The sequence below is a fragment of the Salmo salar genome, chromosome 29, assembly GCF_965601325.2.
Source record: "Salmo salar chromosome 29, fSalSal1, whole genome shotgun sequence".
In the NCBI taxonomy this organism is placed as follows: domain Eukaryota; kingdom Metazoa; phylum Chordata; class Actinopteri; order Salmoniformes; family Salmonidae; genus Salmo; species Salmo salar.
The window spans coordinates 9202501-9223274 of NC_138319.1; the positions used below are offsets into that span (position 1 = coordinate 9202501).

The 20774-nt window shown below is 42.5% G+C and overlaps 1 protein-coding gene across 3 annotated transcripts in view; it reads left to right on the forward strand.

Moving 5' to 3' along the window:
- The window catches only part of sugct (succinyl-CoA:glutarate-CoA transferase), a 230585-nt gene that overhangs the window by 112731 nt on the left and 97080 nt on the right, over positions 1–20774 (forward strand). The gene's annotated exons all lie outside the window — the stretch shown is intronic.

The following is a 20774-nucleotide window of genomic DNA, read 5'->3' on the forward strand; positions in this document are numbered from 1 at the left end:
AGTATGCTGCCTTATTCTGATTTCAATTACTTAAAAATATTGTAGAATTTTGTGCTGTGGCCACAATTGGGACTCTGCTTTAAATGGGATTTGAACTCATAACCCCTGGGTTGCTAGCAACCTGAAATGTCCTGCTACAGTGCAGCTACACCACCAGGTCTGAGAGCATAAATGAGAGATGGCTACAGACCTATTGGCAATAACACATTTCTGCACTTTGCAAAAAGCTGCCCACGATCAAGTAAATAATTGTCCAATTATCACCACCAACATTACATCAACGTAAAGCTCTACAGACTTTTGAACTCATGGCTTTGTTTTTTTCTCTGACATGCACTGTCAACGGTGGGACCTTTATATAGACAGGTGTGTGCCTTTCCAAATCATGTCCAATGAATTAAATTTACCACAGGTGGACTCCAAGTTTTAGAAACATCTCAAGGATGATCGATGGAAACAGGATCCATCTGAGCTCAATTTTGACTCTAATAGCAAAGGTTCTGAATACTTATGTAAATAAGGTATTTCTGTTTTATATTTTCAATACATTTGAAAAAAATTCTAAACTTGTTTTTCCTTTGTCATTATGGGGTATTGTGTGTGGATTGATGAGGAAAAAAACATCTGTTTATCCAGTTGAGAAAAAGGCTGTAATATAACAAAATGTGGATAAAGTGAAGGGGTCTGAATGCACTGTAGTCCCATGATGCTTGTGGGTGTCATCAATCAAAACGGATTACACCATCTTGTTCGTGAGAGTCATCTTTCCATAGTTTGTTTGAAAACCATTCGGAATCTAAAGACGTTTTTGTGAGAAGACCGATTTTCTGGATGTCTCATGGTTTGACAAACACCGCTCTGCCACCTTTCGCCACAGATGGGGGATGGCGACATTGGCAGATGCAGTGGATTGATACGCAGCCCATGCAAACAATATCTCTAGCTTAAACTGACAGATTTCAATTATTACGCTAATTAGATTTCTAGAGGCTAAGATAAGTGCATGTGATACCAGAGCGGCATACAATATTTCATTTATATCTAGTCACCATGTTATTGTAGTACAAGTTTCTTCCTAGACCATCAGTTCAGTGAGTATGACGGATTGGCAACAGTAAGTTACTGTGAATTGTACAATAACCCACCTGCAACTACTTCACAGTAAGCTATTGAAAATTAAACATTTTACTTCCTGTGAACCAGCATCCATTAAGCTACTGGAAAATGCACAGTAACATCTTTACATTGCAGTTCTTACAAAGCGATTGCAGACCTGACAGTGTCAAAAGAGGTGCTCAACCATCATCATCATAATGATTAAACAACTTAAACTGGTACAACATTTCCATTGACGGTTGACACAAATATAACATATTTTAAACCATACAGCAAATACAACATATTCCAGCACATTGCCCCTAACAGCTGTAGAAATACATTCAAAGTTGTTTACACTATTTTCATCACTACTCAGTAAGCTTGTAGTTTCCTATAAAACATTTTTTTTATATCCTAATCATTTTTATGCAATATCAAGTGAGGCATGCCAAGCTAATTTGCAGACATTACACATACAGTACCAGTCAAAGGTTTGGACACGCCTACTCATTCAAGGGTTTTTCTTTATTTGCACTATTTTCTACATTGTAGAATAATAGTGAAGACATCAAAACGTTGAAATAACACATGGAATCATGTAGTAACCAAAAAAATGTTAAAGTAGCCACCCTTGCCTTTGACAGCTTTGCACAGACTTGGCATTCTCTCAACCAGCTTCACCTGGAATGCTTTTCCAACAGTCTTGAAGGAATTCCTACATATGTGACCGACCACCTTGATTTGGTCTTATGTAGCAACATTTTAAATTGTGTTTTTTACAATTGATAAAAGCAAAGATACAGAGCTACAAAATGGTATATCATACACTGTATTTGAGGATCAATGGGAAAGTAATTCTGCTTTGAAAGTTGATAAACTTGTAACCTCACTTTTGAGAAAATGGCCTTTGAATGTTTTGGTACCTACTGGAGAGCTATTATTTGTCTACACCCATTCAGCATCGTTCACACCCTCTTAACCTCTATGGGCTAGGTGGGACGCTAGCGTGCCACCCGTGGTGCACTCCATCAACAGCAGGTGCATTTCAAGAGCGGCAAATTTGAATCCAAATAAATGTCAAAATTCAAATTTTTCAAACATACAACTATTTTACACCCTTTGAAAGATAAACATCTCCTTAATCTAACCACGTTTTACGATTTCAAAAAGGTTTTACGGCGAAAGCATAAATTTAGAGTATGTTAGGACAGTACATTTACAAGAGTTGTGTGTAATTTTTTGTCAAGTCAAAGACAGGGTCACCAAAACCATAAAACCAGCTAAAATGATGCACTAACCTTTTACAATCTCCATCAGATGACACTCCTAGGACATTATGTTAGACAATGCATGCATTTTTAGTTCTATCAAGTTCATATTTATATCCAAAAACAGCGTTTTACTATGGCATTGATGTTGAGGAAATCGTTTCCCTCCAATAACCGGCAGTCAAGTCAGCGTCACAAATTAAATAATTCAAATTAGAAAACATTGGTAAAATATTATATTGTCATTTAAAGAATTATAGATTTACATCTCTTGAACGCAATCAACTTGCCAGATTTAAAAATAACCTTACTGGGAAATCACACTTTGCAATAATCTGAGCACTGCGCCCAGAAAAATACGCGTTGCGATACAGACTAGACGTCATGTTGGGGAGATCTAAAATCGAAAATACTATGTAAATAATCCATTACCTTTGATTCTCTTCATCAGATGTCACTTCCAGGTATCACAGGTCCATAACGAATGTAGTTTTGTTCAAAAAAGCTCATCATTTATGTCCAAAAATCTCCGTCTTGTTAGCACATGATCTAAGCCAGCCGGACTTCTCGTCATGAACGAGGGGAAAAAATATATTTACGTTCGTTCAAACATGTCAAACGTTGTATAGCATAAATCATTAGGGCCTTTTTTAACCAGAACATGAATAATATTCAAGGTGGACGAATGCATACTCTTTTATAACGTATTGGAACGAGGGTACCCAACATGAACTCGCGCGCCAGGTGTCTAATGGGACATCATCGTTCCATGGCTCTTGTTCGGTCAGATCTCCCTCCAGAAGACTCAAAACACTTTGTAAAGGCTGGTGACATCTAGTGGAAGCAATAGGAAGTGCCAAAATATTCCTCAGCCCCTGTGTTTTTCAATGGGATAGGTTTAAAGGTAATACAACACATCAGGTATCCACTTCCTGTCAGAAAATGTCTCAGGGTTTTGCCTGCCAAATGAGTTCTGTTATACTCACAGACACCATTCAAACAGTTTTAGAAACTTTAGAGTGTTTTCTATCCATATATAATAAGTATATGCATATTCTAGTTACTGGGTAGGATTAGTAACCAGATTAAATCGGGTACATTTTTTTTATCCAGACGTGCAAATGCTGCCCCCTAGCCCTAACAGGTTAAGCTTGAGCCCCACCCATCTCTTTAACCTGATATGGATAGGGGGCAGTATTTTCATGGCCGGATGAAAAAAAACGTACCCCATTTTAAACTGGTTACTACTCTTGCCCAGAAATGAGAATATGCATGTTATTAGTAGATTTGGATAGAAAACACTGAAGTTTCTGAAACTGTTTGAATGGTGAGTATAACAGAACTCACATGGCAGGCAAAAACCTGAGAAAAAGTCAACCAGGAAGTGGAGGATCTGAGAATTGTAGTTCTTCTTTCTAGTCCCTATCGAAACTATGGATCATTTCTAACAAAAACAACAATTATTGTGGAAGTAGCAGTCCTGGGAGTGCATTCTGACGAAGATCAGCAAAGGTAAGAGCATATTTCTAATACTAATTCTGAGTTTAGGTTGCCCCGAACTTGGCGGGTGTCTGTATAGCTTTCTGTGATGGCGAGCTATGTACTCAGAATATTGAAAAATGTGCTTTCTCCGTAAAGCAATTTTAAAATCTGACACAGCGGTTGCATAAAGGAGTTCTGTATCTATAATTCTTAAAATAATTGTTATGTATTTTGTCAACATTCATGATGAGTATTTTTGTAAATTCACCGACTGTTTTTGGTGGGAATACATTTTCTGAACATCACGTGCCAATGTAAAATGCTGTTTTTGGATATAAATATGAACTTGATTGAACAAAACATACATGTATTGTGTAACATAATGTCCTAGGAGTGTCATCTGATGAAGATCGTCAAAGGTTAGGGCTTCATTTAGCTGTGTTTTGGGTTTTATTGACATGTCATTGCTTGGAAAATGGCTGTGTGGTTATTTTGGTCTATGTACTCTCCTAACATAATCTAATGTTTTGCTTTCGCTGTAAAGCCTTTTTGAAATCGGACAATGTGGTTGGATTAAGGGGAAGTGTATCTTTCAAATGGTGTAAAATAGTTGTATGTTTGAGAAATTGAAATTATTGGATTTTTGAGGTTTTTGTATTTCGCACCACGCTGTTCCATTGGATATTGGCTAGGCGTTCCGCTAGCGGAACGTCTGGCCTCAACAGGTTTTCACCTCTCAAAGGCCAGTGGGACGTCCCACCTACGTAACAGCCAGTGGAATCCCGTGGCGCGTTATTCAAATACCTTAGAAATGCTATTACTTCAATTTCTCAAACATATGACTATTTTACACCATATTAAAGACAAGACTCTCGTTAATCTAAACACACTGTCCGATTTCAAAAAGGCTTCACAACGAAAGCAAAACATTAGATTATGTCAGCAGAGTACCCAGCCAGAAATAATCAGACACCCATTTTTCAAGCTAGCATATAATGTCACATAAACCCAAACCACAGCTAAATGCAGCACTAACTTTTGATCTTCATCAGATGACAATCTTAGGACATTATGTTATACAATACATACATGTTTTGTTCAATCAAGTTCATATTTATATCAAAAACCAGCTTTTTACATTAGCATGTGATGTTCAGAACTAGCATACCCCCCGCAAACTTCCGGTGAATTTACTAAATTACTCACGATAAACGTTCACAAAAAACATAATTATTTTAAGAATTATAGATACAGAACTCCTCTATGCACTCGCTATGTCCGATTTTAAAATAGCTTTTCGGTGAAAGCACATTTTGCAATATTCTAAGTAGATAGCCCGGCATCACAGGGCTAGCTATTTAGACACCCACCAAGTTTAGCCCTGACCAAAGTCAGATTTACTATAAGAAAAATGTTATTACCTTTGCTGTTCTTCGTCAGAATGCACTCCCAGGACTTCTACTTCAATAACAAATGTTGGTTTGGTTCAAAATAATCCATAGTTATATCCAAATAGCGGCGTTTTGTTCATGCGTTCAAGACACTATCCGAAAGGGTAAAGAAGCGTGACGCGCACGACGAGTTTCGTGACAAAAAAATTCTAAATATTCCATTACCGTACTTCGAAGCATGTCAACCGCTGTTTAAAAACAATTTTTATGCCATTTTTCTCGTAAAAAAGCGATAATATTCCGACCGGGAATCTGTGTTTTAGTACAAAGAGAGAGAAAATAAAAACATGGGGTCGCCTCGTGCATGCGCCTCAGTCTCATTGTCCTCTGATAGACCACTTACCAAAGGCGCTAATGTTTTTCAGCCAGGGGCTGCCTCGACATCATTCAGCTTTTTCCCGAGTTCTGAGAGCCTATGGGAGCCGTAGGAAGTGTCACGTTACAGCAAAGATCCTAAGTTTTCAATAAAAAGAGTCAAGAAGCCCAAGGAATGGTCAGAGAGGGCACTTCCTGTACAGAATCTTCTCAGGTTTTTGCCTGCCATATGAGTTCTGTTATACTCACAGACACCATTCAAACAGTTTTAGAAACTTTAGGGTGTTTTCTATCCAAAGCCAATAATTATATGCATATTCTAGTTTCTGGGCAGTAGTAATAACCAGATTAAATCGGGTACGTTTTTTATCCGGCCGTGTAAATACTGCCCCCTAGCCCTAACAGGTTAAGCGTTGATCTGCACGTTCTGTCAGAACAGTGAAGCTCCCAAGCAAACGTTGGCTAGCTACTTCCAGACACAAATGAGAGAACAGCTAACTGACCATTTTACTTGCCTTAGCTGAGCTGGTTAGGCTGTTTTATGGTATCCAGAGCGTTGGTGACTGCAACTGTGCTGCTGGCAACAATTTATTATTTTTTGCCAACGTTTACTGACACCGGCCATATTCAAAGGGTGTTGATTATTTGTAAATTTGTCAGTTATTCTGCGATCTGGCACACTCAGACGAGAGTGCTCTGAAATCTGAGTAGATAGCCAGAGCAAATTTACCAGCTACGTCTATCAACAGCTGTCGTGGTGACATTCTATTGAAATGCTTACTTGCATAGTGGAGTCTTTTGTTAAGACATGTAGCTAGCTAGCTAGCCTCTTATGGACAAGCTAGCGGAACGCCTCACCAATATCCAATGGTAGCGCCTGGCGCGAAATACGAAAAACCTTAAATGCTATAATTTCAATTTCTCAAACATATGACTATTTTACACCATTTGAAAGATAAGACTCTCCTTTATCTAACCACATTGTCCGATTTCAAAAAGGCTTTACAGCGAAAGCAAAACATTAGATTGTCAGGAGAGTACCCAGCCAGAAATAATCACACACCCATTTTTCAAGCTAGCATATATGTCACAAAAACCAAAACCACAGCTAAATGCAGCACTAACCTTTGATCTTCATCAGATGACACTCCTAGGACATTATGTTATACAATACATGCATGTTTTGTTCAATCAAGTTCATATTTATATCAAAAACCAGCTTTTTACATTAGCATGTTTTGTTCAGAACTAGCATACCCACCAAAAACTTCCGGTGAATTTACTAAATTACTCACGATAAACGTTGACAAAAAACTAATTATTTTAAGAATTATAGATACAGAACTCCTTTATGCAATCGCGGTGTCCGATTTTAAAATGGCTTTTCGGTGAAAGCACATTTTGCAATATTCTGAGTAGATAGCCCGGCCATCACGGCTAGCTATTTTGACACCCACCAAGTTTGGCCCTCACCAAACTCAGATTTACTATAAGAAAAATTGGATTACCTTTGCTGTTCTTCGTCAGAATGCACGCCTAGGACTTCTACTTCAACAACCAATGTTGTTTTGGTTTGAAATAATCCATAGTTATATCCAAATAGCTCCGTTTTGTTCATGCGTTCAAGTCACTATCCGAAGGGTGACGCGCCGGTGCGTTTCATGACGACAAAAAAATTCTAAATATTCCATTACCGTACTTCGAAGCATGTCAAACGCTGTTTAAGATCAATTTTTATGTGATTTTTCTCATAAAATAGCGATAATATTCCAACCGGGAGACGTTGTATTCGTTCAAACACTGAAAGAAAAAAATGGAGTCGTCACGTGCACGAGCGCCTCAGTGTCATTGTCCTCAGAAGGACCACTCACCAAAACCCATGCTGTTTTTCGCCCAGAGACTGCAGAGCTATCATTCCACGTTCTGGTACCTTCCTAGAGCCAATGAAAGCCTTAGAAAATGTCACGTTACAGCACAGAGGCTGTATTTTCGATAGAGAGGCTACAGAAGGACAAGAAATGGTCAGACAGGGCACTTCCCATGTAGAATCTTCTCAGGTTTTGGCCTGCCATGTGAGTTCTGTTATACTCAGACACCATTCAAACAGTTTTAGAAACTTCAGAGTGTTTTCTATCCAAATCTACTAATTATATGCATATTCTAGTTTCTGGGCAGGTTTAATAACCAGATTAAATCGGGTACGTTTTTTATCCGGCCGTGAAAATACTGCCCCCTGTCCCAAACAGGGTAGGTAAACAATGAACCATAATCCCAACTCATGACGTTACCTCCCTGCATGAATCTGCAGGTAGCTAACCAACCAGGCTCGATGTTAGCTATCTAACATTAGGCAATAACTGCAAATGACTCTGAGATAAAAATAACAACATCATACATGTAACGTTAGCTAGTGAGCCAGCCAGCTAACGTTAGCTAGCTAACAGTACACTTTAACTTGAAATTAAAACAACTTTGTCAAAATTAGAAACGTGTAATATCTGAAAATGTAGCTAGCTAGAATATCTTACCTGAATATAACATGGATGGACGCCTTTCCCGGTCACAGGATTCCATGGTTGCCCTTAGTTTGAAGATGCAATCTGGAGACCAGTGTTTTCTCCACCTCCTTAGCTGTCATACTCTAATTCCACTGATTTTCAATCCGTGGTCCCCTAGAAAGTGGAGAGGAACACTTATGCAGTTCTACTGCGCTATACGTCCGTCCTAACCATGCATGAACAAGGGAATCTGTATTTGGAGAGCCTGTTTCTGTCTGGCCCTTGACTTTGATGCAGGGCATGTGGTGTCCATATCCTCTTCATGGCAAAACTTCCTGATCTTCTCAAAAAGATTAGTTTGTCTGGCTGTGTCCAGTCTAGGTGGTGCTTGTACAGGCAGACCATCTATGGGAGGAAGGATGCCAGCATTGCGCAGCAGATGTAATAACTTGGTCCCGACTGAGTCCGAATGCTCCTTGGCGACAACAACACCAGGCTCCAGAGCATTGAAGCTGTAAAATGGGAAATAACCAAATATATTGAGAAGACATTACAACCTTGCACAACATGAATTCACCTCCCAAGTTTAGATAAGAAGAATAACCTCATACAGTGCAATGAAAATTATATTCACCTGAGGTGCAGGTACTGCTTGATCTGTGGCAGTGGCCTGAAGTACGGAGTCAGGTGTTGTTGCCAGCCATAGCTTTCCACCAGCACCGTACCATCCTCCAGTCCAACCAGCTGTGGGATGTTGACCCGTGTCAGTGCTTTCCTTCACAACACCAGCAATCTCAGACAGTGCCAATCATGTTGGCGGTCAATTAAATAATCAAAACCTGTTTATGCTTTACATACCAAATGTTGTCATCGATTCCTTGTAGACATGCCACACGGCTGCTTTTGTCACATGGGATGGCAGCAGCTTTCCACAAAGTGTTTGTGTCCTGGGTGGCATCCTGGTAATACTATTGCATTATCCTCTGCGTCGTTGTTGAAGTTCACCACTCGCTGCAAGTCCTCGTCCTTCAGGTGTAGCCTGTGCTGGCTTGGGACAGCTCTCTTTTTGATGGGAGGCATTAACCATTCTCCTTCTATGACTGGTGGAGGAGAGTCAGGCATGTTCTACTGATCCTGAAAGACAAATTACAGATACAAATATTTTAGCTTTATTTTTATACAGTAGATCACCGTCAGACACACCTGGCTAACTTGATGGGTCGTCAACTAGCTAGCTAACAGTAAGCTTTACCTTCGTCTTTTGTTTAGACATGCAGCTAGCTAGCTAAAAAATAAACCATAATCCCAATCCATAGAGTACTAGCAATACAAACCAATTGTCATAGCTAGCTAAAGTTGACCAAATAGGTTAAATTTTAGCTAATTATCTAGCTAACATTAGTCTATAACTAGCAATTTCAAATGGCATTCTCAGAAAATTACTACACACAGATCATAAACATAATGTTAGCCAGTGAGCCATCTAACATCAGCTAGCTAGCTAACAGTAAGCTTTAATTTGCAAGGAAAACAAATTTCCGACAAATTTAGAAACGTATAATATCTGAAACTGTAGCTAGACTCTTACCCGTATACATGAATGAACACTTCACGGCAGACTGCAACCCCTTTCATTAAATAAGACGTCCTGTGTAGTTTCCTTTTTGTTTGTACAACTTTCTTGGCCCGTTGTGTCAAGTCTCTCTGGTTCACACTGTGTACAATGCCATAAGAGTCATCTTAACCTTTAGCCCCCAACCAAACTCTGACAATTTGACTTGCCCTGGCAGAGCTGGTTAGATTGTTTTCATGTTATCCAGAGCGTTGTTGACTGTAACTGTGCACCTGGCAACAATTGAATTGCTCTTTTTTGTCGACCTTTACTGACACCGGCCATATTCAACGGGTGTTGAGCGTTCGTAAATTCATCAGTTATTCTGCGCTCCGGTACACTCAGACGAGAGTGCTCTGAAATAGTTGTTGCAGTGACATTCTATTGAAATGGATACTTGCATGGTGGAGTCTTTTAAGTATTACTTTGCGATACATTTTTTAAAAAAAAGCAGCGTTAGACAGGATAACCTACACGTACTAACCAGCTCAAATAGACGGAAGCATGCTATATGGCAGACCAATCCAAACTCATCTCTCGGCATGTCCAGCCCACGCATTATCTCAGCCAATCATGGCTAGCGGGAAGGTTGCAGACTTTTTCTGTGGCTTAACCAACTAGGCCCGTAACTAGGCCCCCAACTAGGCCCCGAAGTTCACATGTTCTAGGAGGCATTTCTGCCAAAAAAAGGTTTATGTTCTAACGGCTCTCCTGTGATGTAGTGACCCACGACATACGCCTAGTTTCCTGAAACAGGTCACATATGCTGAGCACTTATTATCTGCTTTTCCTTCACCCTGCGGTCCAACTCATCCCAAACCATCTCATTGGGTTGAGGTCGGGTGACTGTGGAGGCCAGGTCATCTGATGCAGCACTCCATCACTCTCCTTCTTGGTCAAATAGCCCTTACACAGCTTGGAGGTGTATTGGGTCATTATCCTGTTGAAATCAAATGGTAGTCTCACTAAGCTCAAACCAGATGGGATGGCATATCACTGCAGAACGCTTTGGTAGCCATGCTAGTTGTGTGCCTTGAATCCTAAATAAATCACAGTGTCACCAGAAAAGCACCATCACACCACCTGCTCCATGCTTCATGGTTGGAACTACACATGCGGAGATCATCCATTTACCTACTCTGCGTCTCACAAAGACACAGCGGCTGGAACTCAAAATAAAACATTTGGACTCATCAGACCAAAGGACAGATTTCTACCGGTCTAATGTCGATTGCTCGGGTTTTTTGGCCGAAGTCTCTTCTTATTATTTGTGTCCTTTAGTAGTGGTTTCTTTGCAGCAATTCGACCATGAAGATCTGATTTCACGCAGTCTCCTCTGAACAGTTGATGTTGGGATGTCTGTTACTTGAACTCTGTGAAGCATTTATTTGAGCTGCAATTTGAGGCTGGTAACTCTACTGAACTTATCCTCTGCAGCAGAGGTAACTCTGGGTCTTCCTTTCCTGTGGTGGTCCTCATGAGAGCCAGTTTCATCATAGTGCTTGATGGTTTTTGCGACTGCATTGAGGAAACTTTCGAAGTTCTTGGAATTTTCCGGTTCAACTGACCTTCATGTCTTAAAGTAATTATGAACTGTCGTTTCTCATTGCTTATTTAAGCTGTTCTTGCCATAATATGGACTTGGTCTTTTACCAAATAGGGCTATCTTCTGTGTGCCACACCAACCCTGTCACAGCACAACTGATTGGCTCAAACACATTGAGGAAAGAAATTCCACATATTAACTTTTAACAAGGCACACCTGTTAATTGAAATGCATTCCAGGTGACTACCTCATGAAGCTGGTTGAGAGAATGCCAAGAGTGCAAAGCTGTCATCAAGGCAAAGGGTGGCTGCTTTGAAGAATCTCAAATATATTTTTGTTGAACACTTTTTTGGTTACTACATGATTCCAATTGTGTTATTTCATAGTTTATGTCTTCACTATTATTGTACAGTATAGAAATTAGTAAAAATAAATGTAAAAAGTAAATAAATGTAAAATGTTTTATCACATTGCTTTACATGTCATGTTATCACATTAACTTCACAAAATCAAACCATTACAATTGAAGTAATAAAATGGTATGGGGATTTTAAATTAAATGGTACACTGTTCAGCTAAAATATGACCCCGTCTGGGATTTGAACGCTCATCCTCTGGATTTGTGGTACATTGCTCTTTCTGCTGTGGTACAAAGTCTAACATTTCCCTGCGTATTCATTACTTATACTTTGGCACTCTTTTGCTATGTGCAGAGACATCCTGCACTGCTAATTTAGTTATCAGTTGTTCTGACTATTCTGTCATCATTGAATTCATTTACTTATTTCAGCAAGCTCGATTATGGTGATATATGTAAACTATGAACAAGTATGTTACACTCTATGAGAACCAAAGCGGTTTTCATGTTTGGTCACCTTCGCCTTTGGACAGAGAATATCATATAGCTACTCAAAAGAACTAGCTGGAGATATACCCAAAGCATAAAATGTGAGTTTGGAGTTCTCAGTTTGCTCGTTCCAACCATCATTTTTAAAATGACAGCCAAATGTTTCACACTTACTTTTTCCTCCCGATGTAGCATGTGTGTGATATCACATTGCTCATGTTCCATCTCAATAAGTCATACATATGACACTGTTTAGGTATGGAAAAATGCCTGGCTATTGCAAGCTCAGTGGAACGTGGGCTGCTCTTACCTCTTCCACCAAAGTCAGTGTTTCAAAGTGAAGCTGGTTATCAACCGACTCACTTCCAGGCCCCACACCAGGTTCCGGTCCTGGACAATATTCATATTAATATTTGATATTTGCTATGCACTGGCTCCATCGCATCAGGCTGCAGGCCTAGATGTTGGACATTCACAAAATGGCTACCAGATGTGCGAATTAATGGAAAATTGGGTATTCTTATGCACGCAAGCGGACAAAAAGGGAAGGCTGACTTTTTTTTGTTGCTTTTGTTTCACTAGGACTTTTTTTTAAATGATGCTCAACTCATTTGGGCTGTAAGCCTTGTCTGATTTATCCTCTCAGCAGCTCTGTCTGGACAGTGTTACGAGAAGAACAATCCATCAATGCATATTGACGTGTGTAGGCTCGCAGTAAAGGTCCAGACAACGCTGCATTGTACTGTAGTCATGTCTTATATCCAACTGTCAAGAGAGTGGGTTTTTCATATATTTGATTCTACACACACCAGCCCTTTGCAAGTTCCCCCCCGCCCCAAGCCGTAAAACATGTTTTCCACCACTTCCCACTTATCCCGTAAGCCCCACCCTCCCGAAACATTCTAAGTTGTTCCCGCCATCTAAGGGCCAACATCTTTTTTTGTGGCCGTGCTGCCTGCCAACAGTAATCGTCTGATCGATTGACAGATTCAAAGAGCCATCATCTTGAAGTAACATAGTAGATTCAACGCAATTAATATTTATACTGCATTCGGAAAGTATTCAGACCCCTTCATTTTCTCCAAATATTGGTACATTACAGCCTTATTCTAAAATTGATTTAAAAAAGTATCCTCAACCTACACATAATACCCCATAATTAAAAAGCAAGTTTATTAAAAATAAAACAAATACCTTATTTACGGAAGTATTCAAACCCTTTGCTATGCGACTCGAAATTGAGCTCAGGTGCATCCTGTTTCCATTGATCCTCCTTGATGTCTCTACAACTTTATTGGGAGTCCACCTATGGTAAATTCAATTGATTGGACATGATTTGGAAAGGCATACACCCGTCTAAATAAGGACCCACAGTTGACAGTGCATGACAGAGAAAAAAACCAAGCCATGAGGTCGAAAGGAATGGTCCATAGAGCTCTGAGACAGGATTATATCGAGGCACAGATCTGGGGAAGGGTACCAAAAATGTCTGCAGCATTGAAGATCCCCAAGAACACAGTGGCTTCCATTCTTAAATGGAAGAAGTTTGGAACCACCAAGACTCTTCCTAGAGCTGGCTGCCCAGCCAAACTGAGCAATCAGGGGAGTAGGGCCTTTGTCAGGGAACCCAATGGTCACTCTGACAGAGCTGCAGAGTTCCTCTGTGGAGATTGGAGAACCTTCCAGGAGGACAACCATCTCTGTAGCAATCAGGCTTTTATGGTAGAGTGGCCAGACGGAAGACACTCCTCAGTAAAAGGCACATGACAGCCAACTTGGAGTTCGCCAAAAAGCACCCAAAAGACTCTGGTCTAATGAAACCAAGTTTGAACTCTTTGGCCTGAATGCCAAGCGTCACATCTGGAGGACACCAGGCACTGCTCATCACTTGTCCAATACCATCCCAATGGTGAATGTCCTTGAGTGGCCCAGGCAGAGACCAGACTTGAACCTGATAACTGTGCAGCGACAATCCCCATCCAACCTGACAGATCTTGAGAGGATCTGCAGAGAAGAACGGGAGAAACCTGCCAAATGCTGCTGTGCCAAGCTTGTAGCATCATACTCAAGGCTATAATTGCTACCAAAGGTGCTTCCACAAAGTACCGAGTAAAGGGTCTGAATTCTTATTTACATAAGGTATTGGATTTTTAATACATTTGCAAAAAAAAGGAATAAACTTTCTTTGTCATTATGGGGTATTGTGTGTAGATTTGAGGAAAAAACAATTGTGTCAATCTTTGAATAAGGCTGTAACAAAATGTGGAAAAAGTGAAAGGGTCTGAATACTTTCCGAATGTACTGGACCTTGAAATCCATTTTGTAACTTTGTCCAAGAAGCATTTAACTGCAGGTCACTCCCACATATGAAGGAATGTGCCTACCTGATTTAGGGGACACAGTGAACAGTTGGAAGTTGGGGCCAATTTCATCGTTAAACTTTTCCTTTTCCAGTCTGAGCAAACTTAATATATACGTTGATTGTTCGGATTACGTGATGCCAAGGCCATATTGTTCCAATTCACTTAAATCTGTGGACCAAACTTTTTTTTTATGACTCTCTCAGAATGCGTAATGTATACGCTGGGAATCGGAAAGCAACTGCAGGTGGTGAGTTTAATAAACGGAACATCGAACACGAGTAGCGTATAGACATGAAACACAAACAATACTGACTGGGGAAAGGACCTAAGGGAGTGCCAGACATGGAGGTAATGAGTCCAGGTGTGTCTGATGATGTGCACTTAATGATTGATGCCAGGTGTGCGGAATGATGATCCCAGGACCGGTGGTTAGTATACCGGCGACTTTGAATGCCGGAGGGTAGGAGCGGGAGTAGATGTGACAATGCCCCCCCTCCCCCGGATGCGCGGCTCCAGCTACAGGACGACGCCGACCAGAGGGATGGCCCCGAGGACGAGGAGCGGGCCAGGTGGCAAAGGTGGAAATCACGGATGATGTTGGGATCCAGAATGTCCTCCACCGGAACCCAACACTGCTCCTCTGGGCGGTACCCCTCCAGAGACGAGCCAACCCCGACGACATTGGAAGTCCGGTTGAGATAGTTCCGGACCACCCTGTATGAGAGGTGGAGGGGTGTCGTGGGAGACATCATCAGCTAGGTGACCAGGAACCACCGGCCTGAGAAGGGACACATGGAAAAAGTGAGATACCGTAGTCACTGGGAAGCTGTAACCTATATGTCACCTTGTTGACCCTCCGGAGAACCTTGAACGACCCCAGAAACCGGGGGCTCAGCTTCAAAAAGGGCCGGCAGAGTGGGAGGTTCCTAGTAGAAAGCCAGACACGATCCCCAGGGTCGTACACTAGTGTCTCACTGCGGTGGTGATCTGCCTGCTCCTTTTGATGATGGATAATGCGCTGGAGTCTCATGTGAGCGTTGTGCCACACTCTGCGCGCCTGAACCACTCATCAACCACAGAAGTGTCGGTCTGGCCCGGGGTCCACGAAGCTAGGGCCGGCTGAAAACCCAAAACACATTGGAAGGTGGTCTACCCAGTGGAGGAGTGACATAGCGAGTTCTGGGAGTACGCCGCCCATGGAAGGAATCAAGCCCACTTTCCCTGCTGGTCCTGACAGTGACTCCTCAGGAACCTCTCCAGCTCCTGGTTCATCCTCTCCACCTGCCCGTTGGACTGAGGCCTATACCTGGAAGTGATGCTGACCGTGACCCCGAGCTTCTCCATAAAGGCTTTCCATACTCGTGATGTGAATTGGGGGCCACGGATGAACATAATGTCCTCCGGAAGGCCATAATATCTGCTGGAATAGTGTCTTAGCGACCTGGAGAGCACTGGGGAGACCAGAAAGAGGGATTAAACGACAGGATTTAGAAAATCTGGTGGTGAAACCATCAGAGAGGAGATCAGTAACAAAGTCAATGGATAGATGGGACCAGGGATGCTGAGGCACAGGAAGGAGTTTCCCACGGGAAGGAGATGGGATTTGAGCATTGGGGCGGAAGGGAAACGTCCCTTGAGTAGACGGAAGGCCCTGTTGGCCGCTGGGCTCCACACCAACCTACGGGGACCACCCTTTCTCCACCCTTGAAGAGAGAGGTGAGAAGGGTGTCGACTGAGCTGAAGTTCCTCATGGAATGGTGGCAGAAGTTGGAAAACCCCAAAAACTGTTGTAACCCCTTCGATTGGAATTGGCCATGACCTGACCGCATCTACCTTCTTGTCGTCCATCCTCACGGGCTGATTTGGTAGCCTAAAAAGGAGACAGCCTTCTAATAAAATTGTCACCTCTCAGCCTTGACGAACAGGTGGTTAGCCAGGAGGCGTTGCAGGACTGCTCGAAGCTGAGTAATGTGATCCTCCAGGGTAGCCGAGTAAACCAGGATGTCATCGATATACACTACCTGGCGTCTGAGCATGTCCCTGAACACCTCATTAACGAATGCCTGGAACACTGACAGAGCATTGGCTTAACCAAATGGCGTCGCCAAGTACTCGTAGTGACCAGACATTGTGCTAAACGCAGTCTTCCCTTCATCCCCCTCCCGGATGCGGATGAGAATATGCACTTCGCAGGTCCAATTTGGTAAAGAACCGGGCTCTGTGGAGCTGTTTTATGGCTGCTGGCACCAACGGAGAGGGTAACGGTACATCATGAGGATTTCATTGAGTCCTCTAATGTATACATGGACATAACCCTCCATCCTTCTTGGCCACGAAGAAGAAGCCAGCCAACGCAGGAGAAGTGGACGTGCGGATGAAACCTTATTGGAACACCTCTTGGGATGTAATCCTCTATGGTCTGGGTTTCAGCCACAGACAGAGGGTAGATGCGTCTGCGTTGAGGTGCAGACCCTGCCAGCAGGTCGATGGCACAGTCCCAGGGGCGATGAGGAAGAAGACCGATGGGGTGTGTCTTGGAGAATACCTCCCGCAGGTCCTGGTATACCTCCGGGATGTTGGGCTGAAGGGCAACCATGGGACTCTCAACCGACGTGGAACCACAGGTGCTGGGGAAGCGGGTCCTCCGGCGTTCAGGTGACCAGTTTGATTCTCATCCTCGACCATGAGATGGTGGGGTTATGGCGTTGAAGCCAAGGGAGGCTGATCTTGTGAACTGGTGATGAAGGGAATGTTCTCCTGATGAATGGACTCAGGGTGAGTGGTTGTGTGTGTGTGTGATGGTTCCAGATCCTAATGGCCGATAATCGAGGCGTTGAACTGGGAAAAGAGAGGAGAGCGGGTATGAGATGTTAAGCGATGAGGCAAGGGTCTGGTCAATAAAGTTCCCCAAGCCACTGGAATCCACTAACGCTGTAGACACAGTACATGAGGGACAGTCAACTAGTGTGATGGACACCAAAAAGAGCTTAGCAGAAAGTGATGAAGATGGAATACTCACTCCTGCCCCAGGTGGTGGAAGATCAAGTGACTGTCCCTCTGCTCTTGTGGATCCCGGATTGGGAAGTGCCGGACACCGCCGGATCTGGTGCCCTCCACCACAATATAGACAGAGACCCAGCTGTCTCCGTCTGCGTCGCTCCGCCGCGGGGAGGCGTGTGACCCCTACCTCCATTGGTTCAGGCTCTGATCGAGTGTTCACTCAGGGAGGGAGAGAAGCGATGAGTGTATCGATTCTCCCAAAGTAGGTTATCCAGACGGATGGCAATCGCCATGAGTGCATCCAAGGAGAGGTTGTCATCTCAACAGGCCAGTGCCATCTGGAACTCCTCTCACAGACCTCTTCTGAATAGCGTGCGAAGCGCCGGCTCATTCCATCCACTGGATGCTGCTACTGTCCGGAAGGTAAGCGCGTACTTGGCAGCCATCAGGGCCCTCTGCCGTAATTGTAGTAAGCGCTCACCCCCCTCTCTGCCCTCCGGGGGATGATTGATGATGCACTTGAACAGATCCATGAACCCCTCAAGAAACTAGCTCCTCCTCTCTCCCAGACAGCCGTGGCCCATTCCAACACCCGCCTAGTCAGCAGAGAAATAACCGTGGCAACCTTGGACCTCTCTGTGGTGGGGGGCTCCCATCTGGTGTGTAAAGTAGAGGGAGCACTGAAGTAGAAAGCCACGGCATTTAGCTGGGGTACCGTCATATTTATCCGGGAGGGACAAACGGGCATTGCAGACCTGAGCATGTTGCTGAATGGGCTGTTGTGCTTGCTCGACTGGTTGTAGAGTATCCTCCGCTAGTTGACGACAATGCCTCCCGGGCATGTTCGAGACGTTACACACTGCGAGGAGCCTCCTCCATAGCTGTCCCCAGTTTTACCAGCTGGTCCTGGTGTTGACGTAGACTGTATCCCTGCTCGTCCACCATCTGGGAGATATTCTGTTTTTTCCTGCTGCAACCATTGTTTGAGTCAGTATTCTGTAACAAAATCAGGTGGTGAGTTTACTAATAAACATAACATCAAAACATATTAACAAACACGAGTAGCATAGACATGAAACACATAAACAATACTGACTGGTGAAAGAACCTAAGGGATTGCCAGATATAGAGGAGGTAATAAGTGAGGTAATGGAGTCCAGGTGTGTCTGATGATGACGTGCAGCTGCATGTAATGATTGATGCCAGGTGTGCGTAATGATGGATCCCAGGACCGGTGGTTAGTATACCGGCGACGTCGGAGGCGAGGAGCCCAGATCATTTATTTATAAATCCCATCATTGGATGGTTCAGTAGCTGGGTTTCCCAAGGGACTCCATAGGCTAGCATAGCTGTAAATATAGAAAAAAGGAGTTACCTGGTATTGTGTGTGTCTTTCAATCATGGAACGTTCCCAAACCATTACTGTTTTCACCATTAGGGTGATGGCAAAGGCCACCCTCTAGATTGCAAGGCATTATTGTGAAATATTGGAATACGGGCATGCCATTTTATTCCCAGTTACATTGTTTTTAAATGTTGCTCAAAATAGAAACTGTGTGAGCAATAATAGTGGAAATCTGTCCTTTGGTCTGATGAGTCCAAATGTTTTGATTTTTGGTTCCAACTGTGACATTGTGAGACGCAGAGTAGGTGAACGGATGATCTCTGCATGTGTGGTTCCCACCATGAAGCATGGAGGAGGAGGTGATGTGATGGTGTGGGGGTGCTTTGCTGATGACACTGTCTGTGATTTGATTTAGAATTCAAAGCACACTTAACCAGCATGGCTACCATAGCATTCTGCAGCGATACCACATCCCATCTGGTTTGCACTTAGTCCCACTATCATTTGTTTTTCAATAGGACAATGACCCAAAACACACCTCCAGGCTGTATAAGGGCTATTTGACCAAGAAGGAGATAAGGTGATAAGTACTGCATCAGATGACCTGGCCTCCTCAATCACCCGACCTCAACCAAATTGAGATGGTTTGGGATGAGTTGGACCGCTGAGTGAAGGAAACGCAGCCAACAAGTGCTCAGCAAACTCACACCCCTGAGTCAATACATGTTAGAATCACCTTTGGCAGTGATTACAGCTGTGAGTCTTTATGGGTAAGTCTCTAAGAGCTTTGCACACCTGGATTAAACAATATTTGCACATTATTCTTTAAAAAAAAATGTCAAGCTCTGTCATGTTGGTTGTTGATCATTGCTAGACATCCATTTTCAGGTCTTTTCAAGACAATTTAAGTCATAACTGTAACTAGGCCACTCAGGAACGTTCAATGTCGTCTTGACAAGCAACACAAGTGTATATTTGGCCTTGTTTTTTACATTGTCCTGCTGAAGGGTGAGTCTGTTGGAAAGTACACTGAACCCGTTTTTCTTTAGGATTTTGCCTGTGCTTAGCTCTATTCCGTTTATTTTTATCCTTACTGATGTCAAGCATACCCATAATATGATGCAGTCACCAACATGCTTGAAGATATGAAGAATGGTTCTCAGTGATGTGTTGTTTGGATTTGCCCCAAACATAACACTTTGTATTCAGGACATAAAGTACATTTCTTTGACACATTTGTTTTGCAGTTTTACCTTAGTGCCTTATTGCAAACAGGATGCATGTTTTGGAATATTTTTTGTCCTGTACAAGCTTCCTTCTTTGACTCTGGCAATTAGGTTAGTATTGTGGAGTAACTACAATGTTGTTGATCCATCCTCAATTTTCTCCTATCACAGCCATTAAACTCTAACTGTTTTAAAGTCGCCATTGGCCTCATGGTGAAATCCCTGAGTGCTTTCCTTCCTTCCTGGCAACTGAGTAAGGAAGGACTCCTGTATCTTTGTAGTGACTAAGTCTATTGATACACCATCCAAAGTGTAATTAATAACTTAACCATGCTTAAAGGGATATTCATTGTCTGTTTATTGGGAAAAAAAACTGTGCCCATCTACCAATAGGTGCCCTTCTTTGCGAGGCATTGGAAAATGTCCCTGGTCTTTGGTTGAATCTGTGCTTGAAATTCACTGCTCAACTGAGGGACCTAACATATGTGTGTGTGGGGTACATAGATGAGATAGTCATAAAAAATGTATGTTAAACCCAATTATTGCACACAGTGAATCAATGCAACTTATTATGTGACTTGTTAGGCAAATGTTTACTCCTTAATTTATTTAGGCTAGCTGTAACAAAGGGGTTAAATAGTGGAATTGACTCAAGACATTTCAGTTTTTCATTCATAATTAATTTGTAAACATTTCTAAAAACATAATTCCACTTTGTTATTG